The sequence below is a fragment of the Labrus bergylta genome, chromosome 5, assembly GCF_963930695.1.
Source record: "Labrus bergylta chromosome 5, fLabBer1.1, whole genome shotgun sequence".
NCBI classification, from domain to species: Eukaryota; Metazoa; Chordata; class Actinopteri; order Labriformes; family Labridae; genus Labrus; species Labrus bergylta.
In genome coordinates this window covers 5,664,066-5,684,067 of record NC_089199.1, presented here as the reverse complement: position 1 = coordinate 5,684,067, position 20,002 = coordinate 5,664,066, and positions in this window count along the sequence as shown.

Genomic DNA, 20,002 nt, shown 5'->3' with positions numbered 1-20,002 from the left:
ACTAAAACACTTCTGTGAAAAGACGTGGGCCTGCTTGTGGTTTGTTTGTGGTCACATCTCACTAATGATTATAGCATACAGCCATTGTTGTAAAGAAATGTAGCCTATAATAACCCCTCAATAATCAGTTATTTAGTAACAAATACTTAGCCTTTTTTTACATGACAATTTGATAAAATAGCGACTCTTTTGAAGATAAATTATTAATTTAGCCTGAAGATAAGTTAATTTAGCCTACAGATTAATAGCCTATAGTAAACAGAAGATTATACACACTGCTGTGCTGAATCTACTTATTCGCTTATGCCATAAAATTGGGTTAACATCAATTAAAATGTTTTTCTAATTTGATGGTTTTAATTGTGCCTGATTTCTGGAGGTTCTGCAGCACCATCAGCACCATCAGCACCATGGGAGAGGGCCCAAAACTGCTTACAATGTAGGCCTATTTAACTTGCATTGAAGTTGATAGTCGGCTTATTTCATGACTCAAGATAAGCATCCCGAATGTGCTAAAGTAATGAAGCTTTTCGATAAACTCTAGTGACGGTGCTTTTGGGACACAACATCCTGTGCTAGAACGACCTCTGGTGGACACTCGCTCATAATCAGGCCCACGAGCGACTATGAATGTAGTCCAGATAGCTCACACACTCGACAATTTTAAAATCTGAACAGATTTTAAAAATGTGGGTGACCAGAGACATTAGCCTGAAGATCTGAAGGTCCCGGGTGTCGGAAATAAATAATCGTTTTAAAGCAACAGTGCTTAGGCCTATATTCGTCAAAAAAAAAAAAAATGAATAAATGTTATTATTATCTAGAGCAGTTGTCATAGGCTACTATAACTTAAACTAATTTCTAGATAATTATGTAAGCTACTATAATACGCAGATAAAGACCAGTGACAGGCTAGACAATGGAATTATTTGCAACACTTGTTTTAGATTGAGAAAGGACAGGTAACAATAAAAGAAGAAGACGAAATATAGGGCGAGATTTGTAGAGGTAGAATCACTGCTTGTGATTTGCCTAAGCAGCAATGATAACAATAATTTATGGAGAAACGTTCTGTTATTAAATAGGCCTGTGAAGGGGTTCCGGAATATTTGATTACAACAACTCCATGAGGGGATAGAGGAGGGAGTGGGGACATTAAATTGTTATTGTGGGAGAGAGGTCATGTGGTTGTATTACATGTTTGTATGACTAAGCAGAAAGATGTCATAACTGAAAATGACCAGTGCATCTGTGATTCTTTTGCAGCAGATTAAAAAGGAGCCTGAAGGTATAAAAAATACATATAAAGAGACATCGCTTAATCTGTATGTAACTCTAAGTGATGGATTTATGATAGCCTGATACTTTAAAAGCATCACTGAAGTGATTACAGTGCACTGAAGACTGCTTTATTTTTTCTTGAACATGTATTTTTCAGGTGTGGCTGTAAAATGAACCATTATGCAATAAAACACATCTTGTGTTGCATATTTAAAGTCAGACATCAGATCTTGCCAGGAGCACCTCAGCAGGACAGCAGCAGGTCTACTGGACCCCTCTGGTACTTTCAGTGTTCTGGCCCTCTCAGCTGTTCGGACCTGTCTGAGTGCCAGCTGGGACGTGTAGAGGCAAGAGAGCCACAATCCAAGAGGGCAGGTCCAGGCCACGGGGCATCCAAAAGGTCAGGGATTTGCGTCATATCCATTGAACGCTGAATGAATGGACAACCGGCTCTCCGTGGTGATGTGCTAATCAGCAGTGCATTGATAATGAACAGACAGAAAACGATTCAGAGAACTAACAACGCGGGAGATTGGCAGGAGGGGACAGAAAAGGTGCAAAATGTTCTGGGGTGCTGCAGGGATTTTGAAGAAACAAAATGTCTGCAGGTTAACAATCACTTCAATACCAGCCTGCAATCAAAGGCAGAAACAGTAACAATACGCTGAGAACTGAGACATTTTGTTCAAACTTAAAAGGCTGCATAGTTGTGATAGTGATGCAGTGAAACATATAGTTCACCTTATTCCTGTGACTCATGGGATTCCTTTGACATTTTAGTTAAGAATTGAAAAGCAGCTATAAGCTAAAATAAAAAAAAAAAGTTAAAATAGTCAGGAAGGAAATTAAGCATTAAAGAGGAAAAGTGAAAAAAATAGGACTAGGGACAAGCTATAGATAAATGAAATCAGAAGACAAAAGTAGAAAAACCACATACAGAACCCTATACACCTTAATAGCACAAGTACTTTTTAAAAGATGTATTTTTGGGATTGTTAAGCCTTTATTGTAGAGACAGGACAGAGGATAGGATTGGAGATCAGGGACAGAGAGATAAAGTGGGGAATGAAATGAGGGAAAGTATCCAAAGGATGGATTTGAACCCAGACCACCCGCTTGGTAGACTACAGCCTCTGTGCATTGGACACGCAAACTAACCGCTCATCCACCATCCCCCCCCATATAGCACTTACTTTTAATGGTACAAACAATACTTGATAAAAATTAACAATGTATACTTAAAAACACGTTTAATTGTCAATGTATCAAGTCAAAAATGATAAATGTCAGTCAGGTTACCCACTTCACAGGATTTCACTTGTGACTGAAGTGAACTGTTTGCTGGTTCGACTGCTTTAGTTAGTTAGTTTCAAATTTCAGTCTATATATAGGCCTATGAATGGTCACTTTTAATTTACACCTGCGTTTACTTAGTGGATATTTTTCAAAGAAAATCTAGTTTTTTAGCAATCTAGCATTTTTGTAGAGATTTTTGAAAGTGCGGTAGGAGCTAGGGATGTAAACAGGGATTTGAATTTAAGATGTCTTATCTTATATTAGGTTGTATTGTATCTTCCAACACCTTATTCCCCTTGGGGACAATAAAGTCTAAAGTCTAAAGTCTTACACATTTTATCCTGACATCTGTTTTTATTCTGTTGCAATAATGCAATGCTGCAAGTGCTGCAGATTCTCCTTGCTTTAATCACATACAAAACACAGATTACAAGCTAAGCATGTGTCTATTTCTAACAGACATTCTGCTTTCTCATTTGTTGCTATGTAATTAGTTGCCATGTAATATCCTGTGCTGTTGGTTATGCAAGCGCCCTCTCTCTGTCTTCCTCCCGATTTTCACTGCTGCGGTTTGGTTTCCTGGCGGCTTTGTTCCACTGCTCTTGGAAAGCCACAAAGAATTCCTGAGGATGCCAGTCAAGCTCCAAACCCATTCACTTAAGTGACTGAATAAAACCTGCAGGTGGAGAACAGTCCATGCAGCCGGACGGATAGACTGTTGGGAAGGAGAGGATGTTTTGGCTCTAATTAATCAAAACTCTATTCAGTCTAGTTCCACTTTCAAGCAGCTCCCACAGACGCACAGGTCAGCTTGGCATCGCATGAAGGCTTGCATAACTGGAGCAGAAGTGACTTCTATTCAGCAAACTTTCCCCAGATTCTGTCCCAGTTGCATAACAGGTGGAGCTGCAAGCAGTGAAGGGGTTGAAGTCTTAACACCAGACCATAGGGAAATCTGACTCAAAATAAAGTTAGACATTTTTTTTTTATAGAGAAAGAGGTATATGATTTTAAACGGTTACAAGTGCACCCGAGGGATGTAGGACATTCTTTTAGAGTCAGTTATGTACATTTGTTTCTATAATATTTCTACTACAGCCAAAACCACAAACACAGGAGCATGTTTATGGTGATTGCGTTTGATTTGAGAGCATTCTATTGAAAGGTGTTTCCAATCTCTGCCACTCTCATGTGGTGATATGAATAAACAAAAACAAAAAAACACTTTCAAAACACAGTTCAGTTTAATACAAGGTGAGAACTCTTGTTTCCCAATGATATAACCTGCTGAAATAAAGGTTAAATAAAAGGCTTAATAACACTGATAACTACAACATCAATAAAAGAACATGTAGTTAGATAAAACATGTATGACATTGTCCATAATTTTTTAACATAATTATGTATTTGTAAGGAGCCATGACAGAGCTGTTATGGCTTATGTATTGACTGTATTGATTCAGATATGTAAGTGTAACAAACAAATGTGCAGTGAATACTTATCTGGTTTAAAATCCTAAAGTTAATGCTTTCCTTCGCCTTGCTGAATTAATCATTCATTCATTTTTTTTATAATAATGGCTGTTGCAGAATAAAGGTCAGAAAATGACTTGGAATATTTTAATTCTTACCTCATTTTTTTTTTTTAAATCAGGTTAATTTTTCAAATAGAACACAGTTCTGTAAGAAGGAGGCTGCATGTTATGTGTGGGTGAATCTATGCACAATTTAAGCTGTTTGTTATGTTAGGTGTAGGATCTTGTGCACTCCATCTTACCCTTGATAGCATCAATTAATTCAGTGTAGTAGGTAGTTGAAAGGAAGTTGTAAACATACAATTGACATATTCTAACTCCATCAATTTGTGATAGAAGAGCTCAAGAACTCAAATGAATGGGACTCAGCATTTTCCTGTTGTCACAGACAGCAACAACTATTCATCAGTTGTTGGATAGCTCAGAGTAGTGTGTGCCCAAACTGGAGAAATCTAGCCTACAGAGGAGAAGTATGCCAGAGTGTTTCTGAAATGCTCTTGTTGTGGAGCTCTTGTGACATAACCCACCATGTTGCATGCAGTCCAAGTGTGACAAGGGAAGGTTGTCTGAGGGAACAGAGTATGACCTCAGTTTTGTCCTTGTTGAAAAAAGGAGACATTGTCTTCCCAGTCTGTCTTAGAAGAAAGTGAGGAACCCACACAATGTTCCTTGAACAAGCTCCAAGGACAGTGGGGAGCCTCTGTGTGAAGATGTTGTCGTACAGATTGGTGTTGGTCTTTCTCTGAATTGGGCTGACCTTTTCAAATGCCTGGGTGCTGTTTTACGTCATCAAATCAAAGATTCAATTCAGAAAAGTTTGCTGTTATTCTCTTCACAGAACAAAGAGGGGGACTGAACTTTGAGGCATCGTGTAACAAAATAAGTCCAAATATCATGAAAAGTCTGAATTCCTGCTGTTAATCCCCACAATACTAAATTAGTTTCAAAAATGCGTTCATTATGATTATGCCACCTATCTATATACTGTAGGTTTGTTGATGTCATGATAACCCCAATTCACCCATTCCTATAATCGTGTATGAGTTTTTTTTGTCTGTCTTGAATACAATTGGTTGGCATGTGTTTATTTTTTACATTATTCTTTTTAATTGTTATACTTCATATTATATTATAATATATTATATATTATATATTATTATAACTATATTTTCCAATTAACTTCTTATATATGACTTTTTCCTACATCATTTGGTCTATTAAAACAAGTCTAATGCATAAGATGGTGTCACTGAGAACAAAATTACATAAATAGAGAAATGTGTTTTTTAGGAAACTAAAAAAATAATACAACTAATTTAGCAAATAGAACAACTAATACCCATTTTTTCCTCATGCTAAGTTAAGTGCTCGATTTAACAAATTTTGTCGTGACTTTTTTAGATTCAATACATTTTTTCTTCTTTCATTTTGTAAAATAAATAATTGGGCTACTGTAGAGCTACTGTACAAGATCATATACGGATTATGAGTAATTCACTGACCCCCTTCAACGCTTGTTCCCAGGCTGCAGTGAGGATCTACTGACGTCCCTGACTGAGGACTGACATTAACAGGTGCTGTAGACCAGTGTATGATTAAAGAACTCGGACCGCATATACTATCACATCACATTCTTATGAATCCACATTTCAAATCTTTCCCCCCTGACTCATAGAGGGCACAGGGGTTAATGACTGACTGTGACATTATGCCAGTTATCTAAGCGACGCTCCATCAACATTTGTCAGTAAAGTCATCACACTTCCCAATGGCAGCATTGTTGGTTTTGCCATGCTGGTTCTGTCCCTCTCTGGTGTGAATATGTGCATCATTATTTCAGGATATTTTCACGCTTGTGTGTGTTTTTTACTCACATGGCTGGTGCATCTGTGGTGTTTACCCTATCGTTCAAGGGCCTAGGGGGAGAAACTTTACATGCAGGCTGAGTATTGCTGGAGAGAACCTACTGAGTTATCACTGGTGTTTGGAAGAAAACACTTTCAGACAGGGAAAGTGTCTCTTCCTCTTCTCACCCTGACAAACACACACACGCACGCACACACACACGCACGCACACACACACACACGCACACACACACACACACACACACACACACACACACACACACACACACAGGCACACACAGGCACACACACACACACACAGGCACACACACACACACACACACACACACACACAAGCACACACAGGCACACACACTGAAAAACTTAGTAGGATTGAGTGTCCCCTCTAAAGCATTTGTCTAGGCTATCAGTCTGGAGCCTTGTGGCTGGTCTCCCTCTCCCCTCTCTTTGCAGACTTAGTTCATGACCTGTTACGTAAGTCTGACCATTAACCATTGTACTGGATCATCACAACTATGAACACCTCTGACAACAATAATTTTTCACAGTGAAAATTAAAAGGAATTATTATTTATCACCACTTTCTGGTCACACATTTCCTTAAGTAAACAAACAATTTAAAGAGCTGGTATAAAAAAACAAAGGCCTTCTTCACGGCAATAATTTAAAAAAGTAAGAGAATTGTTATAGCCTACTTCAAATTCCCCATGTGAAGCAGAGTCTGATAACTGCATCATAACTTTGACAAGTTTAAAGCCAAGAAACGCATTACCTTTCAGGATTTTGTAACACCGTTTAATATGCAGTTACAGGCATACAGCCACCACAAAGGCTGAATAGAGGCCTAGTGGATCTAAGGCCATAGTTAGACCCTAGAGTGCAGAATATTTACCGTATAGGATATCTAATAAATTGGAACTACTCTATAAATTGCAGTAAATAAAATTAATATAAGAAGCAGTAAGTAAGCTACTTGTGGTGTACTCAAAACAATGAATTTTCAATTTTGTTGTTCTGCAAAATGTAATTGTTGTCGGAACTCATCCCTGTTGTCATGACAGCTTGACCAGCAACATCTGGAGTAGTGGGCCACAATCACAGCATTCTGTCTAAACCGGAAAATGCACACCAGACTACGTTACTGTAGTTAAGTTATTCAGGAAAGACTGTCGACATTGTTGAAGTCATGTTCAATTAAATTGTTGTTTGTACTAAAAAGTAACACTTATTTTCTGTTGCATGTTTTTCCCACAGTGCATGTGTACACTGGCTTGTTATACAAAGCAAATTCATTTTTGTCTGTTGTGACAAACAATTCATACATATAAAAGGTTACATATAGGACCTTTAAAAAGAGACAAAAAGACAATTCAATGTGAACTTTCGGGGTTCTTAATTTGTTTAGTTAGTTGGGGACTTTTAGTTTATTTTGGAGTTATAAAGGGATTGATTAAAGGGATATTTTTGTTATAATTAAATTGTTTGGTGACGCAACGTTCCGTGTGGGGTATACATTACTTTGAGGATTTCACAAACAAATATAAAATAAGTACTGGGATAAACTGTGTTGGGTTAAATGTATTCATTTTTGGGGTTTATTTAATTCACGCTAATTTAAACTAATTAGGTTAATTTTCCGGACGAATCCCTGGTGAAATTGAATACTGATTGTAAAAGGTCTAGTGTTACATACTTCCATCTGTTCTATCACACAGTTATTGCATGGTAATCACCGATGGTTTCATCTGCATTTTGTTTCTACTGGGACTTGGTCTAAAATGTTGTTTTACGTACAGTAACTTAATGGGTTTATTTGGCATGTGGTCTGTTGAATAGAGAATTCTGTTAAATAAAGAAAAAACAATTATTTGATTAACAGAAACATAATCTGCAACTATTTTGATAATAATTAATCGCTTAAGGCAGTTTTTTTTTAATGCACTTCTGCATTGGCTTAATTTTTAAACACCAGCGGTTTCTCCTAGTCTAAATTCCACTTCATAATTGGTTTAAAGTCAAACTGAGCAGGTCACAGTAGAGACAAATCATTTAAAGTTATTTGATAACCAACCTGCTGTAGATCTTTTAAACTGGCAGAGGGCCTGCTGAGGTCATGTGGCGGGTTGAACTTAAATCCTTGTTGTTATGGCGTCCCTCTGGACAACAGGGATCTCCCCTGTTTATCTGGCAGCAACTCTGCAAAAGGAAGGTGAGCTGCTGACAACTTGGCTGAGGGCCGTTAAATAAATCAAAAGATCATGGATACCTCATCAACTCTGCAGTGGCAGTGCAGAGGCCAGAATAGTCTGCAGTAATAGAGTCTAATAGCCAGGCACTATTTAAATCCCTCATAGGTTAATAACAGCAGGTTCTCAGGGTTACCTTTTTGTAAAGAATAATTTATTGTCTTGAACAAACTACCAGTACTTGTTTGGCAGAATACACCTTGATTCGCATGCATTTTGAAATATTTAAGATCATGGCAAATGTGTTCATTTTGCATTACAAACATTAAAGGGTCACTTTAGTTACAATGCAAGAGGCCTTGCAGCACTCTTTGGCCTTGTAGTACTGTTTTATAGTTACACCCAGCCTTAAGCCTCGGCATGACCTCCATCTTACTCTCTGTACGCACGCTTTAGACATGCAGCTTCTTGCAGTCAATCATTCAGCCCCTGTTAATCTCCCAAACCACTGATCTGAGAGCTCTTATTACATACTCATACGCACTGCTATGTTTGCTGGCATTGTGCTAACTGGGATTTAGATGCTTCAGCTGGAAAAACAGCTAAGGTGGTTTCATAAGGATGGGAATGTTTTTATGTATATGTTTGTATGTAAGGGTTTGCTTTACCTTTTTAGTAGATTTCTTAGTGCTGGTATGTTTACTCTCAACACTAAGTTGCCACAAAGATGTGGTCATCATGTTGGCAGTAGCTTTGAGGTGTATGAGGTCACATTCAGATGAGTAGCTGGCCAGCACTGGCTTATTGGAAAACATTCTCTGGTGATGAGGAACATAGAGTCACGCAAATGTTTCGTGACATGTTTTTTTTTTAGAAAAGATCCCTCAGTGCCTTTCCTGGCCCGTGTGTATTACATTAAAGAGAGCCTCCCTCTGAGGTCAGAATGTACTATACAGAGAAGCAGATACCTGACACTGCGCACGTATGTGCTTAAACAACACCAGGGTTGTTTTAGGGAGAGAACGTAGCCCTGTGTCATTTAAGGCTCAAGTATCAAAGTGTGGCCTAGGCCTTAAGCCAGCAGTGCTTCTTTGACCTTTATGAATATTTTAGGTTCTCATCCCAATCCCACAGGGTTACTGTTAGGATACTTTCCCCCGCATGGCGTTGTTTTACCAGTTAATCATCTTCTCTCGGTCATGGAAAGTGTGATGAGTTTTAATCCCAATGATTCCTTAATCCTCTCACTAGCCTACATGTTCTGATTCGTTAGTGTCAGACCAGTTTGAAATGAGAAGTATGATTCTGTGAGGTTTAGGATCGAGCTGAATTTTTTGGCTTATGCCTGACAAACCAGCTGGAAAAAGGAGAGTGTGGTATTTGTCATTGAGAGGACACTGAGCGTGGAGCCCTTCCATTTGATGAGTAGCTGACCTGCTCTGAGTAGCTTTGGCACAAACTTGGGCCTATGCCAGCAACATTCCTCCCTCCACCTCATTCCCTCCAGCTCATATCCCACCATCCAGGCAGGCTCTCATTAAGAGCCCTTTTGTTGAGGGATTACTGAGTTTATATTTAACCTATGTTTGCAATATCCTTGGACTGCTGAAGCATTTGTTGGTACTGCCAGCTTATTTTCGAATCCATATCTGTGTCTGGCTGGCGTCCAACTCTCCTCCCTCCACATTGTCAGCCTTTCTGTCTGGCATCTCTTTGTTTCGAGGACTTCTCTCCCTCCTTGATCTATTTTAGCCAGAGCAGGACCTAGTTTCTCCCTGTGGTGGTCCCAGCCGTGGGTCACCTGCAGGACCTGAGTATTCTTCTGTTAACAACATTATCATGCACCTGATTAAATTTACATCAAATTTTCTCAATTCAACTTACTGTGATTCTGTCTATCTGCAGAATTGCACACACGTGCATCTTCCATGCCCTGTCTGAGACTATTCATGTATTTATGTTTGTGTGCTTATTACTCTTCTTTTGAGGACCATACTGTTCCCTTCCCTCAGGGCATAAGGAGTCAGGCAAAGTGAATTCTAATTTGTTCCATTTGACTACATGTAAGTTTGGTATTGGCCACTAGAGAAATTCAACTAACATCATCCATGGTGAAAACATTGTGAGGGTAGAAGGGGTCAATGGCACGGAAACATTGTTTCTATTTTTGGGACCCGCTTTTGTTTGTGCCTGTGTTTAACCCTGCTGATCCCTTGGTATGCAACACATGAACACTTTCAATTCTGATGTTGGACGGTTCATGTGTTTCTGTGTTTTTTTGCAGGTAAACTGGACCCTACAAGGGTTTTCCATTGAGAACACCAAGCTAGGCCAAAGTTATTAAAGCTTCAGGTAGGAAAGACCCTCTCTGGACACCTGCCTGCAACTCGCCTCATTTCAGCCATCACTGTTCGCTGTATCCTGGTTTTATTCTCTACCTCCTTATCTGACCTTAACCCCTCTCAGGTGTGGTGTTACTAGGTTCTTAAGTTATGTTATGTAGGAAACATGTGGACTGTGAAGGCAGCCCAAATGAGATGTGTTGCCTTCCAAGAGATCCACTTACACATTGTTCCTGTTGTGAGACAATTCAAGTCTATCCATAACAGAAGTTAGAATGGGCAGATGTTTGCTGTTTATTTTCAGTCCAAGACAAAAGTAAGACTTGCACATTTGTTCTGTTTTCACTCATAAGCAAATATCGTTTGTCTTTTGCTTTTTGCAAATATCACCTGGAATGTAATGCCAAACAGGGGGATGGAGTCTGTGTTCTGCATGCAGGTGTACACTTTTTGTCTTACATCAGTGTTTTGTCGAGGAGGCTGCAGTACAGTACTTTTCCACTGTGCATCATTTCCCCCCCCCACCCCCCGTCTCTCTCTGTCTCTCTCTCTCTCTCTCTCTCTCTCTTTCTCTTTCTCTCCCTTTCTGGCTTTCTGTGGACCTCAGGTGTTGTACAGTCAGCCTTTTGGAACAAGACCAATTTTTTACCATCAGCACCCATGAAGATACCATCATCAGGCCCGGCACCCCAAACCCCAGGGGTCTCAGAGCCCACTCCGTCACCCTGCTTATGAATCACCTCCACGGCTTACTATCAGGTACAGAGTTTTAGCTCTGGTGAAAAGGGGAAAGAGTGATGGGAGGAGAGTCAGAACAGTGTATACATTTTAAGATAACTGATGGACAAGTGGTTGTATGAGGGTGCTGCTGTGGACTGACAATGATGGGGTGTGCTTTGAGAACAAAGTTGCACATTTAGACCTAATTTATTTTATTAGTAGATTGAATGCTTTCTACATGATGTTTGATTGCTAGGCAGGCCGCAGGTAAAAGGTGTTGAAATGCTTATTCAGATCATAAAAGCTGCTATTTGGGGAAAACTAAGGACTGAATGTTCACTGGACAAAGGAAACAAAATGATGGCTACATTATTGCAGCAAGAAGTGCAGATTTTGTCAGAAGAGGGAGGGGGGTCTATGGAGGGGGATATGGATGGGCTTTTCTCTAATCCTCTGACATGTGCACTCTTCCTCACGTGCACACTCGAGCACTGCAGTGCAGATCTGACTATGGCACAGATACACGCCGCACTGCTGCCAGTGCAGTCCACACTGCTTTGTATCAACAGCCAATGTCCCTACACACACACAGACTGTAAACACACCGCGCTTCATCACAGATCGGTGAACAGATCTCCCTTCTGTGTCTCACCTGTGCTACTGTAAGCCTTTAAATGCTCTGCTCACTCACCCTCCTTTACCCTGAATTGCCACAATATAATATTCTTCGTGAAGTCACACGTACTGTTTATTTTTTCTTTATTCTTTAGCAGCGGCTGTCACAGTACTAATGTGGATCATGGTTTGCTTCTTGACCTACTTAGATTTTCAGTACTAGTTGTTGCCATATTTGGTTTCCAACTAAAAGATATGAAATAATATGAGAATAGCTCTATTTGTATTTATTTGGATAAACATATATTTTACACTTCTCACCTATGTGTTGTTGTGCATATATTATGTAGGAAAAAAATATGTTGAACGCTTACTAGGACAAGTGATGGCTTGCTGTCTATATTACATTTTATCTGAAATCCACATAAGTCAGGTTCCATGAAGACTAACCAGAACTAACTAACTAACACGTCTGTATCTTAAACATACTTTGAGGGTAAGAGATTATTTGCTGTCCTTGCCACAGGACTTTTTAACGAACGGCAGAGTTTTAAAGTAGTTCATAATCTAGCCACTAGCCCCAAGCATCTTTTGTTCTGTCACAAAGAAAAGAACTACTCACTTTCAGGTTTGTTTCCTTCTGTGTGAAATGGTATGTGCTGATGCTTGCTTGGATATGCCTGTGCATATAAAGAGTGCGTGCACAGACGTACTTGAGGTGACTATGTACCAAGCCTCTAAGTTGCTGAGCTGTAACTGTACTCTGTCTAGGAGCTTTATATTACAGCACTGTGTTTTTGCACGTGTGCTGGCTTTTTCCAAGGATTAATATTCATTTGGTAGCAGTTGGCAAAGGCTGAGACTGTGTGCCTTCTGCACACTGTGTTGATTTCAGTATTAGGTGTCCTGGATAGAGCAGTTTCTTGTCTTGTGTCTGTTAATATGACTATATCAAGTTTTAAGCCTTTGCTTCACACCTCTGCTTGGTCCTTGTTCCTTCATCATTTTCCTCGATCCAGTTTTTTTGTCATGATTATTTTGATTGGAAATGGCACTTGAGTGATTAATGCTGTGTCCTTACTTTTTGAAGACATATCATGATATAGATACATACCAGTAGTTTAAAAGAGTGCTGGCCTTCTTTGGTAAGAAATATCTAATATATTAAAATGATGATGGCTAAGGCTGCAATTCAACGTGCCAACCTGCTCATCAGGACGAACACTTTTCTATTAAATCATATACATTTTTGTGCTTTTGCCCAAAATATAACAAGGATGCATGAAAAGTTAAGGATACAGAACATGATATAGCTGACATTTTCAGTACAAATTAGTGTACCTACATCCATTACGTAATATTATGCAAAGTAAAAACATGAATGTAAGATCAACACTTATGTTATACTTATGAACATACACCCCTGCACCCCCGCCCCCAAATGGCACTGTGCTCAAGAGTATTTTGGCGTTGAGTTCCTTTCCAAGCTCACTTGGATATCAAACCGCTGATCTTCCATCAGTGAATGCACTCTACCTCCTCAGTGGTGAGTGTCTGGAGAGAGCTGGCCTTGGAGTGTGAGAGCATGCCATGGTGTTTATGTCAGCGACCAGCTTTCAACAGAGTGTGATAAGGTGTGTGAGTGCTGGTATTTATGGTAAGAGAGGTGTGTGTGTGTGTGTGTTTATATTTGGGATGACCTTCAATCTCGTCCCCTCACGTGTGACACAAACTGTACAGACACCCACACATACATACACATTCTAAATAAATAAAATAACACATTAACTTATGATGCCAGGCAGGTTGTGTGAAGTTCACTAGAAACAGACACTTCCTTTGTCTGTTCTGTACACCAGCATGTACCCTTACTCTCTCTCACATTTTTTGCCTCACCTAGATGAAATATGTTTTTGCTTGCATTCTTGTGGATAGAATCTTATTAGCTGTGGCTCCTTTGCCAGGTGACGTGAAACTTGTCTTACATATAAGCCCTACATCTCTACATGCTTGTTACATGAAAACATGGACCTTGTCAATAAAGCACACTTCCGCTGCTTTTGAAATGATGGTACCCTTGCCTCAATGCAACACAGGCAAGATATTCAGTAGACACAGGCGGCTGTGGCTCAGTTGGTAGAGTCATCGCCTCTCCAGAAGGTTGAGGGTTCGATCCCCAGCTGAGCAACATGTCCGTTGTGTCCTTGGGCAAGACACTTAACCCTGAATTGCTCCCGCTGCTTCAGTGGTGGTGTATGAATGGATTAGTTACTTCTGATGGATGACACTACATAGTGATCACTACCAAAGGGTGTGATTGGGTGGGTGTGACATGTGGTGTAAAAAGTGCTTTGAGTAGTCAGAAGACTAGAAAAGCGCTATATAAGCTCAAGTCCATTTACCATTTACATGGGTCCTGACTCCTCAGCGGCTAATTTATTACTGGATGAAAACGCTATCTATTGAAAACAGTAAACACAAATGTATTTATTCCTTACTTGTGCCTTTACAACTGCAGCATATGTTTTGATGGACTTGGCAGGCTTTCAAGTGTCTATATAGTCACAGAGCAACATGTGAAATCACTGATTGGGTGTTGAGTGTTGTTGACTTACAAATATGTCAAGAGGCCCTATGTTTAGGATTAACCAAACTCTGGCTTCATCCCCAATACAGTAGAATAGGAGTCCGTCTGCCTGGATGCTCGAGACACTGATGTGTCGACAGGTATCACTTGCTCACACAATGTAACCCAACTCTAAGGTCCCTGCCAAACACATGGGGAATATAGTGAGTATCTAGGGTTGACCTAACTTTTACCTGCCCACAGCCTGGCTCAGTCAACATTAGTCTGACACTAAGACAACTACAGACTATGTTACTGTCTCACTTAACAGACCAGGGTAATTTGTGGGCTAAGAGAATGGTAATATAAGACAGATACTTTTGCATTCTTTCTACCTTAACACATATGTTGTTTTCCTCATTTCTTGGAAAGGACCACTGAGGGCGCAGCCACACCGGCAATCTGTACCGTGCTGTACTGAAGCACGATTGCACGCTTACGGTCCCCTCTTGTACATAATTTCGTAACAGCACATGCATGGCTTTATGTTATTATGAAGCGTGTTTACAAACAGACGGGCTCGAGATTTTTTTTTTTTAAAAAGGGATGCACAGTCGAGGTCTGCACATCGGAGAACAACACAGAGAATGTGAGGATGTGTCTTCTTTTGAGTCATTTTAATCAGATACAGCCATAAACAGAGACACACTGCCGAGTCTGCACATCGGAGAACATGACAGCTACTTTGTGTTTTTTCTTTGAGTCATGTTAGTCAGATACAGACAGACCACTCTGGATTTCTCCTTAATAAAGGCTGTCAACGTGGTTTACCCGCGTGCTTGTGCTCGTGCATGAACTGTACCGTGCTGAAGCACACCTCTCTGAAGTGTGCCATGGCCAAGGAAGTGTACCGTGTTGAGTACGGCCCGGAGCGGTCGCACTGGTCAAACGAACTGGACTTTAGGGGTGAAGCATGCTTATAGGCATAGTACTGATTGCCAGTTTGACCGCGCCCTCAGTGTAATTCTCGTGGCTGTGCAACTGTGGAATTGCTGTGGTGACAATAACTTATTGTTTTTCTCTCAGTACAGTTACAGGTTTATGTCTTTGTGTGGTCACTATAAAAGGCAATCAGTCAAAGTTTTGTTTTTATTCAGACTACACGGCTGTTGGACAGAGAAGAAACTACACTATTGTCATATCTATGAAGCTTCCTAGAAACTGAACTAGAAAGTGGGGTCAGCCAATGCCCTTTGGCCTTCCTAATCTGTAGAAGAGGAACAGAGCTAAAAGGCCATAGAAATAGTCAAGCCTGCACAGTATATGGAGGATAATAGTTTTGAATTGTTTGAATACAATGCCCATAAAATATTGAAAATAAAGACAGCAGATGAGCATGAAACCAGATTTAGATGCAGAATAAATTAAAACATTCATAGCTTGTTGACTTATTAATTAGTTTTGTTGAGATTTCTGTCCCTGTCAGTGTATTGGAAATCTTGTTCCAACAACAAAACCCCAATGTGCAAAAGGCTATAGCATTAATTAGAACCTGTCAGCAGTTCTCTGCCAGAAGCGGGCAGCCTGTGTTCAAGTCCAACCATTTCTTACATATCATTGTCCACTTTTTCCCCTTGATTTCCTACTCTATCCACCGTCCTGTCTAAATAAAGGCAAAAGCCCAAAAATAGATCTTGGATGAGACACGCCGAGCTGGGATTCTGTCGCTTGCAGCCCGGGATGCCTGGAACCAGTGCTAGCTTTGGGGCTAATGAGCTCTTTCTCTAACACTTTTATATGCCCCCCACTGTCAAAGCCTTACCCACTGTGCTTTCACCATCCCCACAGTCAGAGTCCAGGTTGAACTCGCTCTTAAGCTCTTGGCTTCGGTTTAACATTACTCCCTGTCATCAAACAGTGTAACTTTCCACCCCAAGTTACCCCCTGCCCCGGGCCTGACAAGTTCATTCTTCCAGTGGACCTATGTCCTGTGCCCATGTCGGGCATCAAAACCAGCGCATTTCGGCCGAGACCTTTGGTTAGGACATTTACATTGCTTTGAATTTGCTGCACGTTTTTCTAAATGTAAGTCAATTCAGCCTTTTCCGAGTGCTTGCATCTGTCAGCCGCCGTACATACGTTTCTGAAAAAGAAGACAAAGTGAAAGTTTTATTGAGGACATAAGGATATTTTTAGTGTTTCTAATTACAAGGGAATTAGGCCAATCACAAAGCAGGAACCCGGTGGAGTCGTCCTGATCATTATCTGACTCTTTCTCCCTTTACCACAGCACGAATATCTCTTCTCATTTTCTGTTGCCTCTCCATTTGTCCTCTACCATTTTATTCCCCCCTCCCAGGAAGAGATTAGAGATGTTAGAAAGGAAACAGGTCAAAGATGGTGCGTGTTAGCATAAAATGGTCTCATTACATATACTTTTGCACAGTTTTTTTTCTCTTAAACATTACATTTCTGGAAATGTTTACTTGTGTATTCTTTGCATTTGATCATAATGAAATAATATTGAAAATAAGATTTATCATGCAGTCTGTACAATTGAGTGGTTACATGTGTAGTCAGGGAGTGCCACCAGTTTCTTACCACTGCCGGCAGCCAGGGAATTGTTTTCCTTCTGTGTGTTGTGTTTATTTGTATCTCTTGGCATTGAACATACTTAGCCTATTAATAGTTACTTTTCAGCCAGGATTGCTCACACCATGTGATATTTTTGGTGGAGGCTTAGTCGTTTGGTGACCCTTGAGGATTTGGTTAGTGGGTTTATCTTGGCTGATGTTAGGTAATCAGTCTGGAAATTGACCCCGCAAATCATCACACAGGTAAGATTAGCCTTTTTCCAGGACACCTGCACCTGGTGCCGGGCATGCAAAGTCAGAGTGTTTTTGTTTTGTTTTTACACTTTGTGTAGGCTGTTACTGTATGTGTATGAGTGTGCATTTTTAATTATGCTCTTTCTGAGTTTGTCTGGGAGTGATCTGGCTTTTTAGTGTCTTGAAAAGTAATATGAGCCAAATTTGAGACATATCTAAACATTCCCTTTGCTCAATGAGTAAATCGGTCGTGGTAAATCCAGACGCTTGCCCCTTCTTTCAGATTATTTGTCTCATCCTTTTAAGGCTCTTGAAGTAGATTAGGTCATCAGTAGAGAAACAAACAGCAAACTATGTCTTAGATCAATTGACAGCAGAGTGCAGCCAAAAGGCATCACATCTATAAATGACACAAATGGCCGAGAACTTTTTTAAAACATTGTTTTTTTTACTGCAAGTAAGAAACATCCAATTATATTGTGTGGGTGTGATTGTGTATGATTTTAAACTTTGTCCATTACATCCCTCCCTAACTTGCAAGACCATGCACGTGTTTTATAACTTAATTCACTCAGCACGTTCATATTAGCTTCCTTCTCCGATGTCCATGGCAACACACGGTCAAAAGACTAACCTCATCCATCGTTTCTTCCTGCATTTACCACCTCATTTCCCTCAGGAGCCCTCTTATAACACACACACATCAGCTGATCACATTTTGAGATGCCTGAACGTGCTGTAAAGCCCTCTGGAGCGGCCGCAGCCCTTATTTCAATGACGCATTGACCCTCTTGATAACTTCATACCTGCTCTCCCTCTGTCGCCTCTGCTGCTCTGTTATTGTTGATGGATGAAAGCTCACAGATTAAGTTTGCTAAGTGAGCTCCTTGATCCCCATAAATGTGTTGATCATAGAGAGGATGTTAAGGGAGCTGTCCACATTACTTTGCCTCTATTTAACTCTGAATATGGAACATAAACTTAAGCACAGTTAAAGACATCTGAGGTGAAATAAATAATAACATTTATCGTGCGCAATCGTCGTTACAGCAAGAAGGATAAGTCAATGTTAGATTTGATTTGTCCTTTCTTTTGCATTTATGCTTCTTATATCAGTGTTGTTGTCCTCAATCAGCTTTCGCCAAAGACATAAATATGATATGACCTAGGCATGCGTCTTTTGTTCTTAAATTGCATTTTATCCATTAAACAGCTTTGCTTTAGTCAGGGTACAAGTGTAAAGATTGTTAGTGCTTAAGCCATGTGCACATGCTAAAAGCATTTAGAATAAGAGAAGCAGTATAGATATGTTGGTGAGCCATATCTCCTATTGACATGTTTTGATAGTTCATTTTATTTCCATGGCAACAGCTAAAAGGCAGCATTTGATACTGGTGACCCAAATGCTGTATAACTATGGACTTTGAACCTCAGCTTTCTGTAACTGGAAACTTTCTTGGAAAAATTTGATTTTCTTTCTGTGAGTCCTTGTAATGCTTATGATGGACTGGTGATGTCTACAGACGCTGTCCTTAATTCTCCCCTGTGACACTGTATGATCATAATGTTGTGCATTATGTGTGGATACAGAGTGATTTCAGGACACGAGTTGGGGACTCAGCCTGTTTTCCTTCCTGAGCCTTGCTTGCTGTTATTGAAGCAACTATTATCTTTATAGACTGACCTACAGTCATGAGGCTGAAGAAGAGAGCAGGTCACAAACAAAGGAATTAGAAATCTATAAGCTGATTCCCCAATGTAGCTTCAAAAGACTGATTCAAATCTGTACTGTCCCTTTAGTCTGGGAGAGCTCTGATCATGTTAGGAGGTCTTTTTCTAACTCCATGTCAGATGCTCCCTTTTTGGAGGTAAAGTGTCCAACTTCCTGTTTACTGCATATCCCAGCGTCTCTGTTTGTGTCTGGCACACGCCTCAGCAGCACTGTGAAAGCTCCTGCTAACCGCCCCTTACTGCACTCCACTAATTTATTTCAAGGTCAGAGCTTTCACTTTCCTTCCTCTTCTTTTTGTGTCTACAAAAATGTCTCTCATTTCCGCTGCACAGTTCAGCTGCTTTACAGTTTAGGTGTCACTGTATATCAAGCACCCGTTATTTCCTCCACAGACTTTTAAAGGTTTATTGCTCGTATTTTAAATCACTGAAATGTTTGTTTGATAACGAACATTTATGTTTGTGACGGCTGCTCTGTCTGCCACTTGACATTGCCAACTATCATTCATCTACAGTAAATCATTTGAACTCTTAGGTGTTTTAATGATATATAGGTTTTGTCATTAACATAGCTGTATGTTCAAACTAAGCGACAACTACATGGTTCAAAGACAAAGGGACAAACAACACAACATATTGAGAATATGTGTTTGGCTATCCCAAAACACAAAAATGAAATGTTTAAAGGAAGTCATTGTTTTTCACGATGTCCACTGATAAAAAAAGATATATAACAGGTCAGTTATTTGAAGGGATGCTTAGGAGATGCAAGAAATGCCCAACATCTCTGTCCCTCATCAGAGAGAACTCCTCAGATGGATTATCGTGTACAGTATAAAAACAACAAGTTAGTGTGGCTGTTTTCCACTTGTTGGTCATGGCCTATTTTCCGCGAGTGTTCGAGGAGTCAGGATTAGATTAAACAGATTAGTGCTGAGCTTTCTGACTCTGCTCCCTGCACAGCCAGCCAGTGTCCAACAGTATTGTACAACACACACATCACACATACACAAACAGACACATGAGGATATTAAAG